We start from the raw sequence: 26,190 nt of genomic DNA on the forward strand, positions 1-26,190 counted from the left end.
AGGGAGAAATCACTTTCTCCTTCCACTTGGACTTAGCATTTCAGCTGTCCCCAGGTCAAAAGCTTCCACAGGAAACTTTTTCATCCCCATAAGCTCAAAGAGCTTTTTTACTACCCGTGAAGCTCAAAGAAATATTTTCCCCAGTTTGTGTTCATAGCCCCCAAGTTAGAAAATTGAAGAGTTTTTCTGTCTAGTTGCCTTACTTGTTTTTTCTTCTACACAATCTTACACTTCTAAGTTTTTACTACGCTATGTTACTACACTATGCCTTACTTATTTTTCAGATAGAAATTGAGAAAGGGATAGAAGACAGAAAATTTTGACAGAAGAGAATTTTACGCTGCAGCATCGGACATCCTTCCAGTCCGTTTTCCTTTTCTCTCAAGGATAAAACCCCTGCCCCTCAATAATATGGAATATACATATATATATATATATATATATATATATATGTATATTCCATAACACTGGCATGCCACTTTCCACTGGCAGGGCTGACTCACATTTTTGCCAAAAACTGTAATAAAACTTTTTTGCCTTTAGTCCCCCCTTTTTTCTCTTTTGCCTTTAGTCCCCCCTTTTTTCTCTTTTGCCTTTAGTCCCCCCCTTTTTCTCTTGTCTTTAGTCCCCCCCTTTTTCTCTTGTCTTTAGTCCCCCCCTTTTTCTCTTGTCTTTAGTCCCCCCTTTTTCTCTTGTCTTTAGTCCCCCCTTTTTCTCTTTTGTCTTTAGTCCCCCCTTTTTCTCTTTTGTCTTTAGTCCCCCCTTTTTCTCTTTTGTCTTTAGTCCCCCCTTTTTCTTTAGTCCCCCCTTTTTCTTTAGTCCCCCTTTTTTCTTTTTTAGTCCCTGTTCATGGCACCATTCTGTGGGGCATTTACCCACCAACCCCACAACTCCCCAGAGTTTTCTTGAGTTCGAGCAGCAGGAAATATTAGATAGAAGGATTTAGATTGTGGAGATGAAGAGATAGAAAATAAAGGATAGCCTTGAGAGGGCCTGGAACCTATTCCAATGGGCCCCAACTGTCTCTGCCCTAGGGTATTTATAAAGATGCCAAGGGGTGGAGCAAAAGACCTCCTCCCCCAGCACAGCCCAGTGCAGATCATCTCAGACACCTGCACTCAGGCCCGTGGCCCTAATCATCCTCTATGTAGACCTGCTGGGTAAAGCCACGAGGAACCTGAAAACGGGCTCCCACACACAGCACACAAACAGCTCCATTTTTCTATCTTTCCCACCTCTCCATCGCATATTTGTTCATCATAGTGCCCCCCCCCACACACACACACACACACTTTGAGGCCTGGCTGACTTCTGCCGCCTGTCCGTTTGTGTTGTCCTAGCACTCATAATTAATAATAGAAATACACATCTTTATTACTACCTCTATGCTCACAAATTAAAAAAGTCTATCTTTTTTCTGTAAGCAAAAGTTAGTCATGTCCTGGTCTACAGTTATCCATAAAGTGCTGGAGCACTGGTTCTCAACCTTGCTAATGAGGTGACCTTTTAATACAGTTCCTCATGCTGTGCTGACCCCCAATCATAAAATTATTTTTCTTGCTACTTCATAAGTGTAATTTTGCTACTGTTATGAATCAGAATGTAGATATCTGATATGTGACTCCCATGAAAAGGTCATTTGACCTTTCATGCCAGCCTGTTCTTCAAGATTTTTCTTTAAGACATCATGGGAAAAACTTCCAGGTGCACATGAAGAAGATAAGACATGATCACAGAATGAAAATACCACAATTAGAAGCATTGATGTCTGTCAGGTAATGTTGAAACTGAAGCTTGGGGAATTTGGCATGATACAGGAGAATGGATTGGGCTAGACAGTGGTGATGCACACCTTTAACCCCGTGGGAGACAGAAGCAGGCAATCTCTTTGAGTTCAAGGTCAGCCAAGGCTACACACAAAAAAACCCTGTCTTGAAAAACCAAACACCAAAGAGAGAGAGAGAGAAAGAGAGAGAGAGAGAGAGAGAGAGAGAGAGAGAGAGAGAGAGAGAGAGAATGGATAGCTAGATATCCTCTCCTTCTTTCCCACCCTCTCCTTCAACAGAATCCACACCAACCTCATTGTTCTTCTCTATGGCAGCCATGTCCTCACAGGCCTCAGAGAACTTCCCCTCTTCCATGCATTCACCCACATACCAATGAACAAAGGCACACTTGGCATACATCAGATTAAACTTGTGTTCTAGGTGAGCCCAGGTCTCAGCTATGGCTGTATTGTTACTCAGCATGCACACAGCTCTCTGGACCTTGGTCGGGTCTCCACTAGGTACTAGAGTGAGAGGCTAGTAATTAATGGCAACCTTGAAGCCAGTGAGGCACGAGTCCACGAACTGGATGCTGTGCTTGGTCTTGATGGTGACAATAGCAGCATTGACATCTTTGGGAACCACATCATCTTGGTACAGCAGGCAGCAAGCCATGTGTTTACTATGACAAGTATCACATTTCAACATCTGGTTGGCTGGCTCAAAGCAGGCATTGGTGATTTCTGCTACAGAAAGCTGCTCATGGTAGCCTTTTTCAGCAGAGAAGACAAGGGTCTATGTGGCCATAGAGAAGCAGGTGTGGAGTTATGGCACCAGGTTTGTTTGGAATTCTGTCAGGTCAACATTTAGGGCCCCATCAAATCTCAGAGAAGCAGTGGTGGAAGACACAGCCTGGCTAATAAGGTAGTTAAGGTTAGTGTAGTTTGGGTGCTCAATATGGAGGTTTCTATGACAGATGTCATATATGACCTCATTGTCTACTATGAAGGCACAATCAGGGTGCTCCAGAGTGGTGTGGGTGGTGAGGGTGGAATTGTGGGTCTCAACCACATCAATGGAAACCTGGGGTCTGAGTAAATAGAGAACTCCAGCTTGGACTTCCCTCCATAATCAACAGAAGGCCGCTCTATCTGCAGGGAGGTAAACCCAGTTCTCCCATATCAGTTGTGGAAAAACAAGAACCCCTGAAAACCTGTGCACTTGTCAGCCAATCTTTGAATTCAGTCCAAAACAAGGTCAATAACCTCCTTGCCAATGGTGTAGTGACCACAGGTATAGTTAGTGGCAGCATCTTCATTGATTGCGATGAGCTGCTCAGGGTAGAAGAGCTGGCAGCATCCAGTGCCAACTTTATCAGTAACTGTGGGTTCCAGGTCTATGAACACTGCCCAGGGCACTTGCTTGCCAACAATGGTCTCACTTAAGAAGGTGCTGAAGGAGTCATGTCCTCCCCCAATGATCTTGTCACCTGCATCTGGCCATCAGCTTGGATGCCATGTTCCAGGCAGTAGATCTTCCAGCAGGCATTGCCAATCAGAACACTAGCCTGGCCAACGTGCATGGACATGTACTCCTGTGTAGTGGTATTGTGTTCCCCAAAATATTGTGCACTCTAATAAACTTATCTGGGGTCAGAGACAGAAGAGCCACAATATTAAACATAGAGGTTAGGCAGTGGTAGCACACGCCTTTAATCCTAGCATTCTAAAGGCAGAGATCTACCTGGATCTCTGTGTGTTCAAGGATACAGCCAAGCATGGTGACTCACACCTTTAATCCCAGAAAGTGAGACTTTAATCCCAGGAAGTGATGTCATAAAGCAGAAAGGCATATAAGACGTGAAAACCAGGAACTAGAAGCATTTGGCTGGATAAGCCTTTAGGCTTTGAGCAGCAGTTCAGCTGAGACACATTTGGATGAGGACTCAGAAGCTTCCAGTCTGAGGAAACAGGATCAGCTGAGGAACTGGTGAGGTGAGGTAGCTGTAGCTTGTTCTGCTTCTCTGATCTTCCAGCATTCACCCTAACAACTGGCCTCAGGTTTGATTTTATTAATAAGACCTGTTAAGATTCCTGCTACACTCCTGCATGGTAGCTTTGGGTTAGAAGGTGAGGGTGACAGAAGCAGACACTGGGTCCCCAGTTACCATTCCCAACAGCCAAGAGTCGGGGTAAGTAATACAATGAAACCTAGATAATTTCTTAAAATAGTAACTCTTCAAATTTACCGCTTATCCCTTACCAGATCTCCCATCTTTCTGTTCTTATACTCCCTTGTCTAGCTAAGCTTTCTTCTTTGGGAATGTGTATGTAGGTAGGTAGACAGACAGATTTTTCCCACACAGCAGATTGAACTGCCTCTGACAGTTCTTTGCTATCTTGAAAGAGAGGTGTTAAGCATGGTCATGCTGTTTTGTTTCATACAACCTACAAAGCTGTGACAGATCCTTGACTTTCTTGGAGGCAGCATCCTGGAGTGTGGGCTCTGTGACTGACTATGAAGTGTGGAACTTGTCCCTGAGTCCCTCCCATTCACCGAGCCACTTTTGGGCTAACCATGGGGCAATTGAAGGCAAGAAGCCACCACAAGTGCTGTCTTCATTCCTAGGCAGTCAGTGTTTAGCTATGTTTTTCTCTTGTGTTTGGTCTCAGATTCCAGGTTGTTTGTCCAACTGTTTAAAAGAAAAGAAATCAAGCTAGGCATGGTGGTACACGCCTTTAACCCCAGCACTCGGGAGGCAGAGGCAGGCAGATCTCTAAATTCAAGGCCAGCCTGGCCTACTGAGTGAGTTCCAGGACAGCCAGGGCTATTACACAGAGAAACTCTGTCTCAAAAAAAAAATAATAATAATAATAATAATTGAATTCCTTGATCAGTAGCAGAGGAAGCCATGAAAAGAAAAACCAGCGTTGTGTGGTACTGTTGTGCTGGCAGTGGAGACAGACTTAGGCATCAGCCTGCATCGCCTCAGCTGTCAGACCTGTTACTCCCACCTCCAGCCCCTTCAGCCAAGCCTTGTCAATCTGTTTCGTCCCAATTCCTGATTAAAACTCACATGATTCTTGAACTGACTGGGTTTGTGTGTCAGCTTGACACAAGCTAGAGTCATCTGAAAGGAGGAAAACTCATTTGAGAAAATACCTATGTCAACTCCAGCTGTGAGGTATTTTCTTAATTAGTGATCAATGAGGGAGGGTCCAGCCCACTGTAGGTGGTGCCACCCCTGAGCTGTTGGTCCTGGGTTCTATAAGGTAGACTGAGCAAACAATGGTAAGCAAGCCAGTTAGCAGCTCCCCTTCATGGCCTCTGTATCAGCTCCTACCTGCAGGATCATACCCTGCTTGGGTTCCTGTCCTGACTTCCTTCAGGGGTGAACAGTGATGATGAAGTATCAGCCCTTTCCTCCCCAACTTGCTTTTTGGTCATGGTGTTTCATCGCAGCAATAGAAACCCTAACAAAAACTTTTTTTTTATTTAACCTGTCTTTTATTACTTCCCGAATACATCTCTCTCTTCTCTCCAATCTACTTTCCCTTCTCTTTGTAATTATGAACTTATAGTATTACTAATATCATTCTTCAATTTCATTTCCCTATTTCTTCCTTAACACCTTTGTCCATACTTGGCCAATCAAAGTAAATATATACTTAATAAATAAATGATATAGAAATGTAATGCACTGGATCTTTCAGAGTTTATTATTATTATTATTAAGATAAAAGTTAAGGGAAGTAATTTTAGTGGGGGTGAGGAAACTGTCTTATTACGAAGGGGCACAATAATAGCAGAGTGGTGGCACAGGCCCTTAATTCCAGCATGGGGAGGCAGGTTGATTTCTGAGTTCAAGGACAGCCTGGTTGACAGAGTGAGTTCCAGGATAGCCAGGGCAACACAGAGAAACCCTGTCTCAAAAAACAAAAGCAAAAGCAAAGCAAAGTATTGTTGGTTGAGGTTTTTTTTTTTTTTTTTTTTTTTTCTTTTTGGTTTGGGGACTTTGTTTGTTTGTTTGGCTTGGGTTTTTTTGTTTGTTTTTTGTTTTTTGTTTTTTTTTTGTTTTTGTTTTTTTACTCTTTTGGGGGGCCTACCACCCAGCTCCCAAATAAACCACACACAAAGCTTATTCTTAATTATAAACGCCCAGCCTTAGCTTGGCTTGTTTCTTGCCAGCTTTCCTTACTTTCAATTATCCCATCTACCTTTTGCCTCTAGGATTTTTCCTTTTTTTTACCTCTGTTTATCTTACTTTTACTCTTACTCCATGGCTGGCTGTGTGGCTGTGTGGCTGGCCTCTAGCATCCTCTTCTGTGGTGATATATTGTGTCCCCTAATATGTTGTGCACAATAAAGCTTATCTGAGGAGCAGAGGAAAAAGATAGCCACTATATTAAACATAGAAGTCAGACAGTGATAGCACACACCTTTAAGAGGCAGAGATCCATCCAGTGAGTTCAGGACCACACTGGAAACAGAGCCAGGCATGGTAGCATATGCCTTTAATCCCAGCACAAACCATAGAGGTCTGGAGGTCTGTACAGACAGATGGGAAGTGATGTAACTGAGCAGAGACAGGAAGTGAGATGCAGAACAGAAAAGCATATAGGTGTGGGTATACAAGAAGTAGGTCTCTTTGGAAGCTGAGGGTTGGTAAGGTCAGGTTGGCTGTGGCTTATCCTATTCCTCTGATCTCTCAGTTTTAACCCCAATATCCAGCTCCATGTTTTTATTAATAAGACCATTTAGCAATTTGTCTTACACTCCTCTCCTTATTCTCTTGCTCTTTCTTCTTTTCCTCCCAGATTTCTCCTTCTATTTATTCTTTCTGCCTGCTAGCCCCACCTATCCTTCCTCCTATTGGCTGTTTGTGGTGATATTGTGTTCCCCAAAATATCGTGCACCCTAATAAACTTATCTGGGGTCAGAGAACAGAACAGCCACTAGATAGACATAGAGGCCAGAAAATGGTGGCACACAGGCCTTTAATCCTATCACTTGGGAGGCAGAGATCCCTCTGGGAACAGCCAGGCATGGTGACTCACGCCTTCAATCCCAGGAAGTGATGGCAAAAAGCAGAAAGGAATATAAGGTATAAAAACCAGGAACTAGAGCAGTTTAAGCTTTTAGGCTTTTTTTTTTTTTTTTTTTTTTTTGGTTTTGGTTTTGGTTTTTTTGGGGGGGGGGTGTCTCGAGACAAGGTTTCTCTGTGTAGCTTTGTGCCTTTCCTAGATCTCGCTCTGTAGACCAGCTTTTAGGCTTTTGAGCAGCAGTTCAGCTGAGATTCATTTTTTGGATGAAGACTCAGAGGCTTCCAGTCTAAGGAAACAGGATCAGCTGAGGAATTGGCAAGATGAGATGGCTGTGGCTTATTCTGTTTCTCTGATCTTCCAGCGTTTACCCCAATACCTGGCTCCAGATTTGTTTTTATTAATAAGAACTTTTAAGATTTGTGCTACAGCTGTTCAGCTTTGTTTGTTTGTTTGTTTGTTTGTTTGTTTGTTGAGACAGGGTTTCTCTGTGTAGTTTTGGTGCCTGTCCTGGATCTCACTCTGTAGATCAGGCTGGCCTGGAACTCACAGAGATCCACCTGGCTCTACCTCCCCAGTGCTGGGATTCAAGGCATGTGCCACTGCTGCCGCTCGGCGCCTGTTCAGCTCCTTATTAGACCATCAGGCACTTTAGACAGGCAAAGAATCACAGCTTCACAGAGTTAAACAAATGCACCATAAAAAAAAAAAAAGGCAACACATCTTTGCTCCATTAAAGCAAATGTTCCACAACATAAATGAATGTAACACCTCTTAAAGTAATATTCTACAACAGCAAAGGGGCACAATGAACTGTGGTGTTACACACTTTTACTCCCATCACTCAGGCAGAAGTAGGCAGATTTTTGTGAGTTCAAGGCTAGCCTGGTCTACAAAGTGAGGTTCAGGATATGCAGGGCTACATAGTAAGATCCCGTCTCAAAAGCAAAGAAGAGAGGTTATCCAGTGCTGTGCTCTATTGTACTTAACAATCTAACCAACGCTCCCAAATGCCAGTGAAGTTTGGAATTCATCTTGATTTCTCCTTGGGATCATAAAAGGTACAATTATTCATCAGGGCACACTCCATTTCGAAGCATAGACATTTGTCTAATTGGTTTTCAAGAATTGTTTGTGGTGATGAGCCATAACCCAGAATTGACAGTTGTCTCTTAGTACTATTTTAGAGTCTTTTTTTTAACTATTGTGTATAATGTTGTGAATATCTTTTGACACACACACCACCCTTATAACATTCTCTGGAAAAAAAGATTGCCATTGTAACCAAGTTGTTACCAGTCCAGTCAATATATGAATGCTGTGAGAGAGGAAAAAAAAGTATGGATAGATATAAAAGGTGACATTTATGGTGTTTTGTGAACAATGAAATTTCATAACTTATACCATATTCTTTGCTTGGCTTTTTTACTAAACTGTATTTTAAAACATGACATAAATGTGTATTGTTTATTTCTAATAAAGATTTGAATTCTATATGAATATACTATAGTCTATTGATATTTTACTTATTTGTTTGTTTGTTTATTTATTTTTGAGACACAGTCTTCCTCTGTAAGCCAAGCTAGCCTTAAACTCAGAGATCCTCCTGCCTCTTCTGTCAACATGCTGGGATTCCTGGGAGGCCTGCTCTTTTCTGAAGGGAAAGAGAAGAGGAGGTGTGAATCTGGGGGAGAGGAAGAGTGGAGTGGGCTGGGAAAGACAAGAGGACTGGGAGGAGTAGAGGGAGGAGAAACCAGTCAGAATATATTATATAAAATATAATATATACATATTAGATATCCTGCATATCAGAGTTAGAACATTAGAACAGGTGTGGCCTTGTTGGGAGAAGTATGTTCCTGTGGGTGGGCTTTGAGGTTTCCAAAGCTCAAGCCAGGCCCATTGACTCTCTCTTCTTGTTGCCTTCATATCCAGATGTAGAACTCTCAGCTGCTTCAGAACCATGTTTGCCTGCATGCCACCATGCTCCCCACCATAATGACAATGGAGTACACTTCTGAAACTGTAAGCCAGCCCCAATTAAATGTTCTCCTTTATAAGAGTTGCCAAGGTCATGGTGTCTCTTCACACAGACAGAACATCGATCGACTAAGACAGTTCTTAACAATTTACTTCCTTTCTGCCATAATCTGAACATTTATAATCCCTATAAATTCATATGTTGAACACCTGGTAATTGATATGCTAGTAGCCAGAGGCAGGAGCTTCCAGGGGTAATTAGATCATGGGGATGGATCCCTCATGAATGAGATCAGTGACCAAAAAGCTGTCTTGCCCCTCCACCACTAACAATGCCTCAGAAGATACCCTGTGTTCTGACTATTCTGGATTGTCAACTTGACTACATCTAGAATTAACTAAAACCCAAGCTGCTGGGTACACCTGGGAGGGGTTTTCCTTGATTGAATCATTTGGAGTGGGAAGAACTACTCAATGTCTGGATCTTTGAAGATGAGGAGATTCATCGTAAATCTGGCCCACACCTTCTGGTGGCAGCCGATGCAAAGAACACCGAAGAAGGAAGTGATTGCTTTTGGCCTGCTTGCCCTCACTCTCACAGGCAAGTTCGTTCCTTCACTGGCACTAGAGCCTACTTCTTCGGGATTCTAGCATACACAGAAGACCGGCTGAGACACTCAGCCTCTTGGGACTGAACAGCCATTCGATTCTTAGACCTCCCATCGGGAGACAGCCATTGTTGGAATAGTAGAAAACCCTGACTAACACCACGTATGAAGCAGGAAACTGGCCCTCATCAGACGTAGACTCTCGTGGTGCCTTGATGATACATTTTCCAGACTCCAGAACAGTAATAAATTCCTGTTGTTTATAAGCCAACCTGTCTCAGGAATTCTGTTGTAGCACCATGAGTGAACTAGCAGACATTGTCTCTAATGAGACCCAAAGGACAGCAGCACAGAGAGGTCCTTCTGAAGAGTTTCCTGAGGGTCCTCATATACAGTACATCCCAGCCAGGGAGGTGGAAAGACACTGAGGCTCCTTGCAAAGCTCTCTCTGGAGACCATCAGACAATGCTAAACGAATAGGCAGGAAAAGTGGAGTAGACCAGGGTATTGGCAGAGGCACAGGGCCTCACTCAGAGATATGTTAATGTTTGTCATAAGAAAGCATTTGCTTCTTCGGAAGGAGTCAGCCCTACGCACACAGATCTGAACAATGGAAGAAACTAACCATTATGCTTTCTTGAGTGCTGAGACTCTGTGGAAAAACAAATCCCACCTCTACTCAGGACCTCTGTTACATGGGCAGGTGTCAGACTAGATCTCAAAGACCCTCCCATCTCTAGTTTTTGAAGCTGAATCTCAGAAACACCAATGGCAGACCAGAACAGAGGATAGCAAATGAATGGAAGTTGAGGGTGGAAATGGACAGAGGGGAATGAGCTTCCCCCAGAGTCAGTGCTTCCTGAAAGACTTCCCTGGCCCCACCCCCATGGCTCTCTTTTAGCCTCCCTTTATCACTTACCCAGTGCCCAGAGCCAGCCCTAACCCCTGGGTAGGGGATCATGGATAACGAGAAGGAGCAAACTTCTGAGGCTGACTATTCATGGAGGATGTGAGCAGATTCTGGGTAAGCCCTATAGGTCTGGGCTGACACGGATGTGGGTTAGTCTTGTGTGAACCTAGGAGAGGGCACTGATGAAAGAGGAATCAAGACTGGGAAACTACCTTCTCAAAGCTTGGGGACAGCTGCCTGGTTCTGGAGGGGATGGCAAGGGCAAGGCCCAGAGGCAAGTTATTGAAGTGGAATCCTGAATGTACGCCAAGTGTCCCTGAGGCCCAAGTCACAACTAAGGCTTAGAAGGAAGCATGGAGAATCTGGAAAGGATAGTGGAGGGGTCTGTGGTGACTCAGTTTCCCCACAGTTCTGCCCCATGCTCATTCACCCTCCCTCGGTCAGTTGACTGCTCTGACTGCCAGCAGGAGCTTCTCTGACCTCTTAGGAGCTACCAGAGTCTTTTGGGGCCTCCCCCTCGGGGTGGTTTGAATAAGAATGGTCCCCATAGGCTCATATATTTGAAAGCTTGGTCATTAGGGAGTGACATTACTTGACAAGGATTAGGAAGTGTGGCCTTGTTGGAGAAAGTGTGTCACTGGAGGTAGGCTTTAGGGTTTCAAATGCTCAAGCCAGGCCCAGTCTCAGTCTCTCTCTTCCTGCCACCTGCAGATTTTAATGGAGAGCTCTCAGCTACTTCTCCAGCACCATGTCTGCCTGTGTGCCACCGTGCTTCCTACCATGCCAATAATGAACTAAACCTCTGAAAGTAAGCAAGTCCCAATGAAATGCCTTCTTTTATAAGAATTGCTGTGGTCATGGCATCTCTCCACAGCAATAGAGCAGTGACTAAAACACCTCCTTCCATCACAGTTTTAGTTAGATGATTTTATTACTCCATATGACCTATGAGGGCAGAGACAGTTCCTGGTCACAGAATGGCCAGGGTCAGCTCTGGACCTGGCACATACACTTGGGAACTATGCATCAGTGCAGGCATGAATGAATGATATTCCAGAAGTCGACCGGAGGCCAAGTGTTCCTTTCAGGGCCCCTCGGGGTCAACTGGCTGAGACTGGGAGGGTGGGGAGAAAGGACAGGCCCCCTCCTTCCCTGACGCCGTTGTCTCTATCTTCCACGTGGATTCTGTAATTTAGATCCTGATCCACCAGAGAGTGAAACTTACACTCCAAGCAGCCGTGACTTCCAGTGATCCTCCCTCTGGCTTTAGGGCCAAGCTGCCATTGAGAAAAGCCCATGAGATATTTCAGCCAGTCTGCCTTGCTTTGTGTCATACCAGGCCCATCCTCTGTGGCTAAGTGATCATCAGGGAGCTTGCCCATGGCTCATTACCCATCCCAGGCACCCAGATGAGCTGCATTCTTCCTCCAGCTCGCACAAGGAGACAAAACATCCCCAGCCTGGTTTTACTTTCTCTCCTAAGCCCTTACCCTTTCCCAACTGGGGGTCCTTCTGAAATCCTAGAGGTCTGCTCCCAAGTGGAATGTTCCACACAGCGCCTGAACTGAGATTACAGTAGAGATAAATAAAAGATTAGCTTCCGAGTTTCAGGACTAAATAAAGGATCAGATTCTTGGTGATTGGAAGATAAAAGAAATGTGGGGGTCTGTTCATGGATGAACCTGTTCAGAAGCAGTTTGGGGCAGTGGGTGGGATCAGAAGCTCAACTTTCCCTAGGTCCCTCTAAGCTACCCTCACTGCCTACCCCATCCATCTGGTTTCCCTGGTGAAAAAGGAAGCACTGGCTAGGGTGGCAAAAAGCCCTAAAGGAGTCTGGGTCTAGTATGCAGACAGCTGGATACTGAGGGTGGGAGGCACTTCCATGTGTGATATCCAGGGAACACTTCTCTTCAGCAAGAGCATTCTCCAGAACATTCCCAGCCACCTAAGATCAAGCAAAAGCAGGCATGTGTCTCAGGCTAGGCTTCCTTTAACCCAAGTTTGATGGTGTCTTGCTTGTCCTAGGTCCTGGTGAACTTGTCATGAGTTAGCAAGGTTTGAAGACTCTCTGAGGCAGACACAATGGGGTACCTGAATGGGGGGAGGGGGACTATAGAAGAACTCAGGGAGAGAAAGAAACCAAGATACTATCACAGGGATGGGGGCTATATAGCAACCCGAGAACCACCAGCCAGTGTTCTGAATTCAGTGCTAAGAGACCAGAGGAATAGCAGGCCGTGCCCACCGAGCCCTGTTTCTGAAAGTAGAGAGTTGGTGTGGGTTCCTGTGATGGGAGTCACATACAAGCTACATTAGCACACTGAAGCATCAGGTTAAGAAACTTTCATTTGTACCTAACACATGGGACTTTGCAAAGATCTCTATTTGTTGAATGCAGAGAAGAAAAAAAGCCAGGACATTACATTGCTTTTTACTTTCTACTTCTTGTTTTAGGAGCCATGTAGACAGCCAAATCAGCGCGCGCGCGCACGCACACACACACACACACACACACACACACACACACACACACACACACACACACCAGCCAGTCTCTTCTTGATTGTTTCTTCACAAGGAACATGATTTGGACTTGTGGCTCAAGTTGGGGAAAGTTATGCAGAACCCTCACAAGACAGCTGAGAATGAGCCTAGATCCTGGTGCTCTCATTAGACTTGTGACCTTTCTGAGTGTGTCTCTCGGGCCTGAGTGTAAGAGCTAAGAGCCTCTGTCAGCTGGGGACCAGTGTTTCCGGTAGCCAGCAGAGTGGGAGAAGCAGGCACAACCATCCTTCCCTGTGTCTCCCTCCCTGGTGCAGAGGCTCAGAACTCCAAATCACTGTCTGATCCAACTCCTAGAAAGCAATGGGCACAAAGAGAGGCCCATTGTGTTAGCTTCCACTCTAATCCTGAGCCCACGCTTCCAAAAGACTGGCTGCAGCAGGATTCCCAGGATGGCCTGTTGAAAATAGGATATACCCAGGCCCCACCTCAGCCATACAGATGATCCCCTTGGAAAATTGGAATGTATATGCTGCAAGGGCTCCAGTCACTAGCCTGATACTCCAGAAAGACTGAGTACCTCTTCATTAGACATTCTGCATGGGTCTGTAGTTCCGTCTCTTTCTGCAGACTTAAAATTCTCTGTTGCTCTAGACCAGGCAGGCCCTGTTCTAAATGCAGAGGGCGTAGCTGTAACGTGGAGGCCCCACCTACAAAAAGCTACAGTGATTTTGGTCTCACGGCAATGCTGAGGAAGAGAGCATGTGTGAAAACGCCCATTTTACAACCTAGGAAGTAGAGCTCAGGGAATGTAAGCCACGTGCCCAAGGTGGCAAAGCTGTTACATACCCCTGTAGCTAGGGTCAGTCGGACTTCCGCCCCCTGCCCTTCTCTCAGAGCACCACCAGGTCTGGTAATAGAGCCACAGTGGCAGGGCTAAAAGGGTCCTTAGACAGCAAATAGCTCCAGAAATATCCAAGAGGCTCTAACTGTCACTTCAGTGCTAAGTGGTTGACAGTGATTGCCTCCATGTGTGAGGGAGGACTCCGTGCCACATTCAGGATCACGAACGAAGATGCTGCAATTGATTAATCATGGTCTACGGTGGATGTAGAATCAGGAAGTGGCTGCATATGCACCACATATGCACACTAGCCCAGTGTATGGACAACTCTCCTGTCTCACGGATGAGGAAACTGAGTCTCAGAGAGACTGGACTGGGGGCAAGACTTCTGAAATTCTAGTTCAAAGCTCTTCACACTAAACAGCACTGCCTTTTCTATGCAGCCCAGCTGATTAGATGAGGAAATGAACCATGGGGTCAAGGAACTCTCGGAGTTAATACCAAAAGTTTTTTGGAGTTGAAAGGAGGAAGAAGAGGCTTAAAAGGTAGAGGGACCAACCAGGAAGGTGAGCCCCCCCACTTCTGCCCTTCCAAACCAAAGGGAAGATCCACCTTCTGAGCCCTCACCTGTCTCAGGCACTGTACTATACAGACATGCTCATTTGATCCTTTCTGCTCCCCTGTGAGGAAGCTCCACTTTGACGTGAGGTGACTTGAGTGTAGCTAATCCAGGACAGACTCCCAGGTCTGTAGCTCCAGGGCCTACCCTCCAGGGCTGTGCAGGGGGCCAGGAGGAGGTGGTAGAACACGGGTTTTCAATTTAGAAAAACCTTATTTTTGAATTCCAACTCTATCACAAATTTGCTTCAAGGTTTTGAGCTTTAATGTCTCCATGCCTTGGTTTCTTCATCTATAAATGGAGGAAACAGGCCAGGTTGGTGGCACACACCTTTAATCCAAGCATTTGGGGGAGGGGGCAGAAGCAGGTGATCTCTGTGAGTTCAAGGCCAGCCTGACCTACATATCAAGTTCTAAGCTAAATAGGGCTACATGGTAAGAGCCTGTCAGGGGTGGGGGTGAAAAGCAGGGTGTCGCTCAGTAGGTTGTTGTTAGGAGTAAATAGACTCATACAGGAAGTGCTCGGCCGTGTAAGAGGTAACTCCCACTCCTGCGGGCACCATGCTGCCCCGGACACATCACCTGGTCACCCCGCAACTACTGCTGGCCTGAATGACCTACATGGAGGAACCCCATTCTGGAGTTGTCTGTTCATTCTGCTTTTTCTCCAGAGGAGGTTAAGACTCGGAGCCCCATGTGTCAAAACATGCTAGAGCTGTGTAAGACACCAAGGAGGGCCGCCTTTGAAGACATTAGAACTGGCCAGCAGAACTGGACTAAGAGCGGTTGCCACAAGATGGCAGCCTAAGGAGTAGGCTGGGGCTCCTGAGTCAGCCATCTCTCTAGTCACGCTCACACCAGGCAGAGCAACCCCTTCAGAGCAGAACACTGCCTCTGCTCTATTGACCTCATTAGCGGTCAGCTGTATGGGGAGGTTGGAGTTTTAGCCCAAGACTAAGTGGGTCTTCCTGCTCTGTACTCTCTAGCGGCCGCGAACAACCGATGAGCCTCTGTTACATGCCTCTTTGATGAAAGAAGAGTCCCAAAGAAAGTAGGTACGGTGACACACAAAGTCTCAGATACTCAGGAGACTGAGATGGGAAGATCAGGCGTTCCAAGCTATCTTAGGCAATGTAACAAGTCCTTGCCTCAGGAGAAACAAAAATGGAGAGTTGGGATGTGGCACATGCCTAGCATGTTTAAGGTTCTGGGTTTGAGCGCTAGTTTAAGAAAATATCTGCTTAAATAAACTTAAATAAAGAATAAAGGAGACAACAAACAGCATTAAGTGCTGCAATCTATAATATATATACAAATAAGGGGCTGCTGGAGGCTAGGGATGTTATGTTCTAGTTCATGTCTCCTGATGACATTTAGTCTGCCAAATACGTGGGTTCTAAACTGAGGCTTTGTTTCATAAGACAGCAGAAAAGGGAAGCAGTCTCTATTTTTCTTTCTTTCTTTTTTTATTATTATTTTTTGAGACAAGATTTCTCCACATAGTTTTGGTGCCTGTCCTGAATCTTGCTCTGTAGACCAAGCTGGCCTCAAACTCACAGAGATCTGCCTGCCTCTGCCTCTGGAGTGCTAGGATTAAAGGCGTGGGCCACTACTGCCTGGCCATTTTTCTTTCTTTCTTTCTTTTTCTCTTTCTTTTCCTTTAATCCAAATGAGTAGTGAACTTGGGAGGCCTGAGAACTTAGTTCTAGTGGATTCCACACACAGGAATTCCTGGTGCATCTCCTGTTGCTAGGTACTGAGCCAGTGACTCCAACTCACAAAACCTTATATAATATCATGACTAGAATCATCAGCCCATCCCACAGGTAAAAAAACAGGCTGAATCTTAAGGAAATTGCCCCTAAATTCTCACCCAGGAAGTGGCAGATCCAGGAAGTAAACTTAGTTTCTCTAATTCCAGACTTAATTCCTAACAACTTCTCCTCTGCCCTCACTGTAGTACGAATCTTAAAAGGTCTTATTAATAAAAACAAACCTGGAGCCAGGTATTGGGGTGAACGCTGAAAGATCAGAGAAACAGAACCAGCCACAGCTAACCTCACCTTGCCAGTTGATCTGGTTTCCTCAAACTAGAAGCCTCCGTGTCCTTATTTGAATGGATCTCAGCTAAACTGCTGTTCAAAAGCCTTAAAAGCTTAACAGGACCTTAGTTCCTGGTCTTCATGCCTTATATACCTTTCTGCTTCCTGCCATCACTTCCTGGGATTAAAGGTGTGTGTCACCATGCTTGACTGTTTCCAGTGTGGCTTTGAACTCACAGAGATCCAGATGGATCTCTGCCTTTGGAATGCTAGGATTAAAGGTGTGTGCTACCACTGCCTAAACCTATGTTTAATATAGTGGCTGTTCTGTTCTCTGACCCCCAGATAAGTTTTTACTGGGGTGCACAATATATCAACCACACCTCACCAAGCAAGTCCTGAGTACCCTGGCAGGCCAGGCAGGTAAGTGGAGTGGAACTCCTGTGATTTCTGCCTTAGGGAAACTTGGCTTCCCCTTGACAGTAAGAAAAGCAATCAGTTGCCATTCTGACACTGGGGAGTTTCCTTGGGGATGCACCTTAGGATAGGAAGATCTGAAAGAGGACCTGGCATCAAGAGCCTTCCCTTCAAGTCTTCTCCATCTCCCACTCTGCTAGAATCCCAAGGACTTCTTTTCATGACCTTTCTCTGGAAGAAGGGGTATGCTAAGACTGGGCTGTTCTGATGACGGAGGCAGCATGATGTAGTAATCTTGACTTGACCCATGAAGCCATGGTCCAGAGTTAGCACAATTTGTCACCCTCAGCAGGAGCCAATATGGAGTAGGTTTGGAATCATCATGTTTCTCCCTATGAACTGCTCTGACCAAGAGAAGCACTTTCAAAGGGCAGTTAATGAAAATGCTGTTTTCTATTTTCCCTTTGCCAGAAAGCCAGGTGTCATCAAATTAGTTTTCCCTTTTTGTTAGCTCCATTATTGCAGAAATAATGCAAAACTGGTTTTATAATTCATTCCCCAAATAAAGATGCCTACCAAGTAAGTAAACAAGAGCTTGTCAGGGACACACACAAGTGTGTGTGCACATGTGCATGCCCTGCTGTGTGGCTGGCTCTCATCTCAGAGCATTTTGTTTCCTCAAATCCCCTTTTTCAACCTTTACAGACAACTGTCTGCACCCCTCGACTGTGTGGGACACACAGTCATCTGAGCACATTGCCACCAATTTCAGCTTGAAAAGCAGAAGTCCGGCTGGGCGGTGGTGGCACACGGCTTTAATCCCAGCACTCGGGAGGCAGAGGCAGGAGGATCTCTGTGAGTTCGAGGCCAGCCTGGGCTACAGAGTGAGTTCCAGGAAAGGCACAAAAGCTACACAGAGAAACCCTGTCTCAGAAAAAGAAAAAAAAAGAAAGAAAGAAATGAAAAGAAAAAGAAAAAAGAAAAGAAAAGCAGCAGTCCGTATGGGAGACAGCACCATATTGATAACCCTCAAATCAACTGAAAATGGAAAATCAAGTTATTGATTCAGGCATTCAGCACATATTTACTGAGTGTGAGGTAAGATGCTGAGAATATGTAGCTTCTAGTCCCTGCCCTTACACAAAATATAAACTAATGGGATGACAGACATAAGCCATCATGTAAGCATGAATGAACTGCCAAATATATAATTCATAAACAGAGATGGTGGTGGCTTTAGCTAGAGGCATGGCAATTCAGGCAAGAGCGAAGAGGACAAGGATGAACATGATTGTTTTGTTTGGTTTTGGTTTTTTTTTTCGAGACAGGGTTTCTCTGTGTAGTTTTGGTGCCTGGCCTGGATCTTTCTCTGTAGATCAGGCTGGCCTTGAACTCACAGAGATCCGCCTGCCTCTGCCTCCTGGGTGCTGGGATTAAAGGTGTGCACTACCACTGCCCGGCTGGATGGACATGTGTTTGACGGGTGCCAAGAGAACAGGTACTGAGAGCCATTGGTGACAGACAGGACAGTGAGGGAGAAGGAAGGGTCCAGCATGAGTCCTGCTGGTATTCACCAGGCCCTGGCTGGGCTGGAGACATTCTGCAAGGACACTGGATGCTTGGGTGCCACCCAAATAAAGATGTCAGATGAGTCACAGTATGAATAGATTGAGGTTCCAAGGGAACTTGCAAGCTAAAAATGGGAACCTGGAAGTCAGGTGCTGATAGAAGTCCTTGCCGTGGCTGAGTCCAGTTGAGGAGAAGATGGAATAAGCCGGTGGTCCTCAACGCATGGGTTGTGACCCCTTTGGGGATCCTTTCACAGGGGTTGCATATCAGATACCTTGCATATCAGATATCTACATTATGGTTCAAAACAGTAGCAAAATTACAGTTATGAAGTAGCAAAGAAATTATTTTATGGTGGGGAGGGTCACCACAACATGAGCAACTGTATTAAAGGGATACAGCATGAGAAAGGTTGGGAACTGTGGTTGATATATTGTGTACCCTAATAAACTTATCTGGGGGTCAGAGAACAGAACAGCCACTAGATTAGACATAGAGGCTAGACTGTAGTGGCACACACACCTTAAATCCTATCACTCGGGAAGCAGAGATCTATGGGATCTCTGTGAGTTCAAGGCCACACTATGAACAGAGCCAGGCATGGTGGCACACACCTTTAATCCCAGCACTTGAGATCTCATGTCTTTGTTTTGGAAGAACACGCACCTTTAATCCCAGGAAGTGATGGCAGGAAGCAGTAAGGTATATAAGGCATGAGGACCAGGAACTAGGGCTTTTAGGCAGTTCAGCTGAGATCACTTCCAGGTGAGGACTCAGCGGCTTTTAGTCTGAGGATTTAGGATCAGCTGAGGAGTTAGCAAGGTGTGGTTGGCTGTGGCTTATTCTGTTTCTCCGATCTTTCGGCTTTCACCCCAATATCTGGCCCCAGGTTTTTTATTAATAAGACCAAAGATTCATGTCACAGGGAACCACTGGGTTAATCAAAGCATCAGGTACAGAACTGAGTCTTAGAAAACTTCACCAGTGAGATGCTAATGGCATCTCCCAGCAACCCCACTCACTTGCCTTCAGTCGTTGCTGTGATTCCCAGCTCTGCTGTTGCCTTGTGTGCATCGTGACCTGGACACCTAGGCTGTCTGTGCCTTGGTCTCATACATCCCTCTGCGGTATTCGATCTCTCCCCTTTTACCACTTTCCTACCCTTGCATAATCCTTGCCTCAGCATATCCTCCACTTCCAACCCACAGCACCCTCTCCCGCTCTGTGAGTGGGAACAGAACAGTTTCAGTACCAGCTGGTTGTCTTATGAGGGGTTCTCAGGCCTGGGTGCTCTTTGAACCAGCCAAAGTATTTAACAAGGTGCTGGTTCCCTGGCCTCAGCTGGAGATGCTGATGGAATGAAACTGGGAGGCCTACACCGCAGGGGATTTCTCAAAGCTCTCCTGTAGCGTGCACGGGGCAACAGGGTACACACAATCACAAGTTTATTGCCAGGAAAGCTGGAGTCACCAAAACTGGCCACATGTTTCCCTGAGTTTGTCCACAGCTCTGTGACAGGAAGAACCTCTCCAACAGTGTCATCAGCAGCTCCAGCTGGACTCTTCCCAGAAAGAGATGCCTGTTCCAAAACCTTAGTGGAAGGGCATCCCTTGCCTCCGAACTAGAGATCTATGAGAGGCTGAGAGCCAGGATGTGGCATCAAGCAACCTGTCTCAATTCCTCCTTTCCAGGCCTTGGGTTTGGACCACCACTGAAAGCCCCTGAGCCTCAATTTCCCTTCTTTGTGATGGGTAGTGCGGAAGTGTCACAAGAGGTACTTGCTGCAGTCTCTACCTGCAATACCTGTACATAGGAAACTATCAATACATTGTTACAAATAGAAGTCTTTTTAAGGTATATTTATTTTTATTTTATGTGTATGGATGTTGCACCTGCATATGTCTGGGTATCACATGCATGCAGTGCCCACAGCAGCCAGAAGAGGGCATCAGATTACCAGGAATGGGAATTACAGATGATTGTTAAGCACCGCATAGGTGCTGGGAACTGAACCCTGATCCTCTGCAAGAGCAACAAGCTCTCTTAACTGCTGAGCCATCTCCCTGGGCCTATAAATTGAATTTGTATCGGCGTCAAGGTTTCCCCTATGGGCTATGGGCTCCCTCTTTCTTCTTCTCTTCCTTTCTTCTCTGGACACTCCTTGCCTCCCTAAAATGTTGAATAAACAAATGTAATAGACATGTTCAATAGTAAAAGTAACAATAGGGTGAGCAGCAGCAAGGCTTAGCAGGAAAAGGCGCTTGCTGACAAACCTGACAAACTGACTTGCCTGGAGTTTGATCCCTCATTGGAGAGAGAGAATCAACTCCTTCAAACTGTCTGTCCTCTGACCTCCACCACATATACACTGTGACATAGACCACCTTCACACACACACACACACACACACACACACACACACACACACACACACTCATATTTTAAGCGGGGGGTGGGGGGGTGGGGGGGGTGGGGGGTGGGGGGGTGGGGGGGTGGGGGGTGGATATACAATAAGTATACTCATGTATCACAGTCTTGGCTAGCTGTTTAGATCCTGGTACAGATGCTCACACCAAAGGCTGGAGGCAGTGATTATATCATCCTGTTCTTGGAGTGATGGTTTAGGAAATAAAGATGCCCAAAATAACACAAGAGGCAATGACAACCAAAGATCTTTGAGATAGAATCTTTTCTTCCCTTTTTAACTTACCAGTCCTCTTGTGTACTCAGAAAAACAGAATCTTGCTTCACCTCACAGGAGAAAATTGTATAATGCCACTATTCCCACAGGATCCATAAGGGTACCTGTTTTAATTTGCATATGAAGTGTCTCTAGTTCCCAAATGATGACAACATTTTGGAAGGTTCTGGAAACCTTGGGAGTGGGACCCTGCTGAAGAAAGCAAATTACTGGGGGGAGGCCCTTGGGGTTCCTGGCCACTTCCTGTCTTCCTTCCTGCTTCCTGGTTAGCCCAGTAGTAAAGAGCTCTCCTCAGGCACACCTTCCTGCCACCATGATGTTCTTCTCAAGTGCACATAGACAGGCAACCAAGGACTAAATTCTCTGAAACCATGAACTAAAATAAATTGTTCCTCCCCTAAGTTGAGAGAAATAAATAACACAATACCCAAAACATGCTTTGGGCCAACCTCTAAGAATCATGAGTCCAACTCCAGCCCAAGAACTCTCACCCCCATCTACTGAAAAAAAAAAAATCACCAGTTTCACAGATGAAAAATTTCCAATTAGTTGGAGGTAAAACCCTCCCCTCCTCTCAGAAACGCACAAAGACCCATGGCCTTTCCAATTCAGAGCTCACTCCCCTACAGCAAACCACCATTTCTACAGCCCAGGGGTGCTTCCTCTGCCTGGTGGGCCACTATTAGGGTACAAAGAGGAGGTCCAAACCCCATAGACTAAGAGGTCTCAATGCCCTGTGTGTCCTCCGTCCCTGGGTCATCCTCATCGACCCGACGGGCCACAGTGTCACAGAATGCGTGCTCGCACTGCGAGCCAGGTCACCTCAGGCTGTGTGTTTATTTTCCTTCCTAGACACACGGGTGACTCGGTGTTTGAAAAGCTCCACCGAGGCTGGAATGAGAGTACATAAGAGAATGGACAGTCACCTCGAGGAGGCCTGCTGGTGATTTGGAATGTCCTTTTAGGAGGCTTTTTAATAAACTTTGTTTGTATCTGCCTTGATGAGGAACACATTTGCCGGGGACCATGCAGGGATGTTTGGCTTCGAGGCTTCCCTTTCTTGGCCTTAGAAGTTCTTGGTGGCAGTGGCTGCCTGCAGGCCCTTGGGACTCCCCTGTGGAGCACTGACCTGCCTACAGCTTTGTCTCAGTAACTTTAGTCCTCCTATACTCCCGGCCCTGATGTCTCTGATAAACTCCAGAGCAAAAAAAAAAAAAGTCCAGGGCGAGATGGTTTGAGAGGTCAACAGGAAAAAAGGTCCCGTTACCTTTTTCAGAAGCTTCCAGACCCAACACTGGAATTTGTTTTCTCAATGTACCCAGCAATGCATTTGGCTCCTGTTCTTCCAGTCTCCCTTGTCCAGACTCTTAGCAATTCTGGGAATTAATTTTAGTATCTTACACACATATACACAGCAGTTCCTGGCCAGGGATCCTCGTTATAAAGGAGAAGACAAGAATCAGATGAGCATGCATGTAAGTTTAGCACACCGTAGACTGGGATGGAAGGACTGTGAGTCTAAGGCCAGCAAGATGTGGGGGAGGGAGGAGAGAGAGAGAGAGAGAGAGAGAGAGAGAGAGAGAGAGAGAGAGAGAGAGAACAATAACTGAATGTCTTTTTCAGACTCTCCACTTGAGATAGTTGCCCCTCAATGTCTGCTGCTGTTCATAATATTCTGTTTGGAACAAAAGAAAAAAAAAAATAAGGACGAACACTCTGTCCCCAGCGCTCACAGTCTGGGGAATGAAAATAGCGACCGACTGTACTCTGGGGAAAGGGTGGCCACCCTCCTGTGCTGACTCACTCCCATCTGGCTCTGGGGTGCCCAAGGCAGAACGTCGTGTAAGTAAAACAGTTCAGCTGGCTGAGATTGTAGTTAGAGAAGGGCAGAGGCAGCCGGGCACAGCTCCAGCGCCTTTATTCACGGTGACATCCATTTGGTCCAAATGTTCTGAGTGTCCATCTCGACGGACACATTTGATATAAATAATTGCACCTGGAGAAGAGTGACTAGCGGGGAACAGTCAGGAGCACGCGACCTTGGTCTTGTTCACTAAGACCAAAGTCTGAACCTGGCTGGGGTCAGGAAAGTGCCAGGAAGACAGAGTCTGCCCGCTTCTGCCTATCATACTCTGCAGTCATACAGGCTCGCGCTTTACACTCACCTCTGCTCCTTCCAGGATGTGTGACCGGGGAGGTAGGGGTGGGGGCGTGTTACCGAACCTCTCCTTCACCTCAGTTTCCTCATCTGGAAAATGGGAGTGCTTTTCTTGTTAATGCTTTTCCTTGGTTTTATGGTTAAAATAATACATGATGGATGCATCAATGCCATGAAGAGAATCTGGGTAATTTGGGGGTGGGGTGAAGAGGAAAGGTTGGGAAGTAGGAGAGGCATGTTCACTGTCCCCAAGTATGGAAGGGTAACAGGCTAGGAAAAGACAGAGGTAGAGAGGAGATAGAAAAGAATATAACTCACCGCATTGTAAGCAGTGAGCTGTTAGTAAATAGCGAATATCAATTCTTTCTTGAGACAGGGTCTTACTGTGTAGCTCTGGCTGGTTTTAAACTCATGATCCTCTTGCCTCAGCGCATGCACACGAGCACACACACACACACACACACACACACACACAGTGCTGGAATTACAGATGTGTGCCACCACATCTGACTACCTTTTTCCTCTAATCATCTTCACTATCCATGGATGTAGTTAATAGATTGTCTCCTTAAATTCTGAGAAAGAAAGGGAGTAAAGAATTTTGGTCAGATGTTCATAATCCTTTCTTTCCATTCAAAAGTGCCAAGAGGAGAGAAAGCTGGGTATGTGAACCCTCTGTGGTCATTTTCATGTTATGAAATCCGAGAGAGTACTGCCATGCTGGTAGACATGGAGCCTTGCTTCCGGCTCTGCGGGAGCCCCCTCCCAGGCTGTAGCCTACAGCACCTCCCTCCTGATGCCATCCTGGAGGGGCGGCCAGATATGTGGTATAAAAACACAGCAGTTGCTCATTTCATAACATCACGTGTCCAAATAAATGAAGCTGTTGACTCAGGCTGATTAGATGAGGAGCCCTTCCTAAAAAGCAATCCACGTGAGGCTAAGAAAAACAGGATTCTTGGAGGAATTAGGCCACTAATCCCCTGCTTCCCCAGCCGTGGTCCAGCGGAGCTGGGGCCTCCAGAGATGGTGTCAGGAGCTGGCTAAAGACTGCATTTCTCTCCTGCTGCCTGCCTCCAGGCTGGTGAATCTTGCCAGGGCTGGAGGACTCTGATCTCTATGAGGCTTCAATGAGGCCAGGAACCCTGAACTGCAGCCAGGGTTAGTGAAGGAACCCCCAAAGCCTCTCATCACCCCAGTGAGCTTTTTATTAGATCTCAGAAGGTGCAAGCTGTAGCTGCTTGGCTTTATGCTCCTAGTGAAAACTAACAGATTGAGCTGGATTTACAGGATACATGTCTTCACTCATGGCTACACAGAGCATGCAAAAGAAAGAACAGAAAAAGCAAAAATGGGCATACAGTAAGGCGCCTTCAGAGTGTCACCAAGGCCCAAACAATGTCCTGCACTCACAGCTCCCATTGCAGGTACAATGTCCTGCACACACGGCTCTTACTCAGATACCTGGGAGCAGGGACCTGGCTCTCACCATGTGTACGCCAGGGATAGTGTTGATCTAATGCTTGCCCAGGCTTCACAGACGCTAAAGCCAAGGCAAGTGAGCAAAAAGCATGATAGGCTCTGGAGGGAGACCTATTCGAAGGTGGAATCCCCTGGGCATACTGCCCAGCCTCTCCGAGTCTCAAGCTGCCTCTTCTTTACATGGGAAGAGTTATCTTTCGTTGTTGCTTCATGCGAGTTGCTCTCAAGACTGAATCAGGAACCACATGAACAGGACTCGACCCCTCGCTGTGTCCATTGCCCATGATGCTTGTAGGGCTAGCCAAGAGTAGGGAGGGCTGGGGCCCCACTTGAGCTAGGGAAACTTACCAACTACAGAGGTGAGGCAGTCTGTGGGAAGAGGCCCGAGAACTTTCAACTAAAAACGCACGCAATTATATTGTTCAAGGAAGACTTCCAGGAGGCACTAAAATTCCCGTGGATATGAAAGGGATCTGGATAATGGAGGCAGAGGACAATAGGAAGCAGGGACAGCAAAAGCAAGGTGGGAGCCAGAAAAGAACTTAGCGATGACAGAAAAAAAAAAAAGCCAGAGACCACAGAGTCTGCAGGCAGGGCCAGCCGGAGAAGAGTCTATCCTGGTGGGGAAGACAGGCAGGACAAGTAGCTGCGTACCCATCGAGAGAACCAAACGGGGTCCCCAGTACCAAGGCTGAACAGGAAGTTGTGCATCAAACTTCCGCCTCATTGACTCCATTCATAGCCAGCTTGGTCCAGCTCCTTGCTCTTGTCTATTCAGTTCCTACTATTTCCAGGGCTGGCTAAGGGCTCCCTATCTTGTGCCCCTGGACATACCCACCAACTCACCTTCCCCAAAGAACCCTCTCAGTGGGAAAATGACTTTAGAGCCAGAGAGGACTTAAGCAAGCCACTGACTTCAATGCATCTGGATATGCATATTGGCACCTGTGTAGAATGAGAAACTATCTGCTCCCAAGACTGTGATGAGGATAAGGCAAGACAAGGCATCTGGATACCTACCTCATCCACAGCTCTCAGTGAATTTAAAGCCATTTTTCACAGAAAGGCCTTCTCTCCATCCTATGAAACCCTGACTGCCTTCCTTCTTCCTTACACTTACAGGTAGAGATGCCCCATTGAGATGACCTCTGGCTTCACCTAAGCGCTCACGGAGACCCTCAGACCTGACATCACATGGCTTGGTGGTCTTTCCAGCACCACAGGTTGCACTCTTGGAAGGCATGTCCGGCCATCCACTCTTGGGGACAGAGAACACTCCACCTTCTCCCACACATCCTTTGCCCATAAGGGAAGCTGAGCACTCTGCCAGAAGTCACTGCTCAAATACCTTCCAGGGCCCAACAGGTCATATGAATGAGGCAGAAAGGTTTGCCCGTGCACTAGAGGATGGTAGCACCTAAGGCAAGCTGGAGAAACAAGCTGTGTGTCACTTGGCCTGTTGAGTGACAAGGGGGAGGGGCTCTGCAGAGACAGAAGTCCCAGATCACTTTCTCAACAGGTCACCACAGCCAGCCAGCTCCCCTTCTCTGC

At 46.2% G+C, this 26,190-nt stretch overlaps 1 pseudogene; it reads right to left on the bottom strand.

Moving 5' to 3' along the window:
- Positions 1–2,024: 2,024 nt before the first annotated feature.
- The window catches only part of LOC102918957 (tubulin alpha-1B chain-like), a 44,596-nt pseudogene continuing 20,430 nt past the window's right edge, over positions 2,025–26,190 (bottom strand).

This window comes from Peromyscus maniculatus, chromosome 7 (genome assembly GCF_049852395.1).
Source record: "Peromyscus maniculatus bairdii isolate BWxNUB_F1_BW_parent chromosome 7, HU_Pman_BW_mat_3.1, whole genome shotgun sequence".
Lineage (NCBI taxonomy): Eukaryota > Metazoa > Chordata > Mammalia > Rodentia > Cricetidae > Peromyscus > Peromyscus maniculatus.